This window comes from Rhagoletis pomonella, unplaced genomic scaffold (assembly GCF_013731165.1).
Source record: "Rhagoletis pomonella isolate Grant_MI unplaced genomic scaffold, Rhpom_1.0 Rhpom_scaffold_01238, whole genome shotgun sequence".
NCBI lineage: Eukaryota > Metazoa > Arthropoda > Insecta > Diptera > Tephritidae > Rhagoletis > Rhagoletis pomonella.
This window is the reverse complement of record NW_023459792.1, coordinates 18,985-22,063: the sequence shown is the minus strand read 5'-3', so window position 1 is coordinate 22,063 and position 3,079 is coordinate 18,985. Positions and strand designations below refer to the sequence as shown.

At 33.7% G+C, this 3,079-nt stretch overlaps 2 pseudogenes; both read left to right on the top strand.

The window, feature by feature from the left end:
• The first annotated feature begins 15 nt into the window (after positions 1–15).
• LOC118752112 lies at positions 16–1,546 on the top strand (annotated as a pseudogene).
• Positions 1,547–2,205: 659 nt separating this feature from the next.
• LOC118752105 overlaps positions 2,206–3,079 on the top strand; it is a 2,411-nt pseudogene continuing 1,537 nt past the window's right edge.

Sequence of the window (3,079 nt, the reverse complement as noted above, 5' to 3'; positions counted from 1 at the left end):
ATATTTTTAATAGAAATGTGGGGTGAAACCCACGGGTATAAGCTAGTACTTAATAAACTATTATTAATATTATTTTTTCAATAGAAATAACTAAAACATTAAATTATATAATTATTTTTAATAAATTATAAATAAAATAAATATAAATAAAAAATAAATATTAATCAATTGATACTGATTTGCACAAAAATCTTTTCAATGTAAATGAAATACTTTACTAAATAAGCTTTAAATTGTCATTCTAGGTACACCTTTCGGTACATCTACTATGTTACGACTTATCTTATCTTAAGAATAAGAGCGACGGGCGATATTTGCACATTTTAGAGCTAAAATCAAATTTTTAATCTATAAAATTTTACTATCAAATCTATTTTCATTAAATATTTCAAATTTAAATTCACTTAAATAATTTTATTGTAACCCATTTCTACTTAAATATAAGCTACAGCTATTCATTTCTATCTTTTAGATTAATTTTTATATTCAATAATTTTAAAATATATCATATAAATCAAGTTTTTAATTCATTTTTTAATTCAAAAATTTTAATTTAGGCGTTTAGCAGTTTACAATACTTTTAACAGATCGAAATTTAAATACTTCAGTCTTTGACCCAGCCGGTGGAGGAGATCCAGTCTTATATCAACACTTATTTTGATTTTTTGGCCACCCAGAAGTTTATATTTTAATTTTACCTGGATTTGGAATAATTTCTAACATTATTAGTAAAGAATCCGGAAAAAAGGAAACTCTTGGCTCATTAGGAATAATTTATGCAATAATAGCAATTGGCCTTCTTGGTTTTATTGTATGAGCACATCATATATTCACAGTGGGGATAGATGTTAACACAGGAGCCTATTTTACTTCAGCAACTATAATTATTGCTGTACCCACAGGAATTAAAATTTTTAGCTAACTAGCTACACTGCATGGAACTCAATTAAATTATTCTCCAGCTATATTATGAACTTTAGGATTTGTTTTTCTATTTACAGTTGGAGGTTTAACAGGAGTTGTTTTAGCTAATTCATCAGTTGATATTATCCTTCACGACACTTATTATGTAGTTGCACATTTTCATTATGTATTATCAATAGGAGCCATGTTTGCTATTATGGCAGGATTTGTTCAATGATATCCTTTATTTACAGGACTAATTTTAAATTCAAAATGATTAAAAACTCAATTTTTAATTATATTTATTGGTGTAAATTTAATCTTTTTCCCCTCAACATTTCTTAGGATTAGCAGGAATACCTCGACGATATTCAGACTATCCCGATGCTTATACTACATGAAATGTAATTTCAACTATTGGGTCTTCTATTTCATTACTAGGAATTTTATTTTTCTTATTTATTATTTGAGAAAGTTTAATTTCACAACGACAAGTAATTTATCCAATACAATTAAATTCTTCAATTGAATGATTACAAAATACACCTCCAGCAGAACATAGATATTCTGAATTACCTATTTTAACAAATTTCTAATATGGCAGAATAGTGCAATGGATTTAAGCTTCATATATAAAGAATTTTACTTTTATTAGAATATTTATAAATAAATGACAACATGAGCTGCTCTTGGCCTTCAAAATAGTGCCTCTCCCCTTATAGAACAACTTACATTCTTCCATGATCATACACTTATAATTTCAGTAATAATTACTACTTTAGTTGGTTATTTAATATTTATATTATTTTTTAATAATTATACAAATCGAAATTTATTAGATGGCCAAACTATTGAAATAATTTGAACAATTTTACCAGCTATTGTACTTTTATTTATTGCATTTCCCTCTTTACGATTATTATATTTATTAGATGAAATTAATGAACCTTCAGTAACTTTAAAAACGATTGGGCATCAATGATATTGAAGTTATAAATACTCAGATTTTATAAATGTAGAATTTGATTCTTATATAATCCCAACAAATGAATTAACTACAGATGGATTTCTATTATTAGATGTAGAAATTCGAATCTTAGTAACTGCAGCAGATGTAATTCACCCTTGAACAGTTCCTTCTTTAGGTGTAAAAGTTGATGGAACTCCTGGCCGTCTAAATCAAACTAATTTTTTAATAAATCGACCAGGTTTATTTTATGGGCAATGTTCTGAAATCTGTGGTGCTAGTCACAGTTTTATACCAATTGTAATTGAAAGTATCCCTATTAATCATTTTATTAAATGAATTACAAATACAGTAAATTCATCATCACGGTCATTCAAGGTTCCAACATACTTGCTAGATATGATCCGGGACCACCTCAGAGACCGTTGGCTTTTGTACGACACAACACAAGGTCAGAGAAAGAGACGTATAACCGGCGGAGCGGCACAGGGGTCTGTACTTGGCCCGGACCTCTGGAACGCCACGTATGACAGTCTGTTGCGCACGGAAATGCCGGAGAGCGCCTTCCTTGTCGGCTTCGCGGACGACGTGGCAGCCGTCATAACAGCAAGAAATGTCCAGCTAGCACAGCTCAAGCTAAACCAGGTCATGCGCAACGTCAGTGGATGGATGAGCGATCACGGTCTGCAATTGGCTACAGCCAAAACGGAGATCGTGCTCCTCACCAGGAAACGGATCCCAACAATTATAAATATAATGGTCGGACCTCAACCCGTGACGACTTCAAGGTCTACAAAATACCTAGGGGTGAAGCTTGACAGTAAACTCACATTCTGGGAACACATCCATGGAGTATGTGAAAAAGCTACGCAGAGCACGGCGGCTCTAAGCCGGCTGATGGCAAACGTGGGCGGCCCGAAGCCATGCCGCAGGAAGCTTCTGATGACAGCGGTCCAATCGGTGCTCCTGTACGGGGCAGAAATATGGGCTGACGCATTGAAAGTCAAAAAATACCGGGTTCAAATGTCTTCGGTACAGCGCAGAGGGGCACTACGCATTGCTTCTGCATACCGTACAGTGTCCGCGGACGCGGTTCTAGTTATTTCTGGCGTCATGCCAATTGAGCTACTTGCTTACGAGCGAAAAGAGATTTACAATCTCAGTGCCGAGATAGGTCGAGCAGCTGCCGCGGCAAGGGCGCGCGAGCAA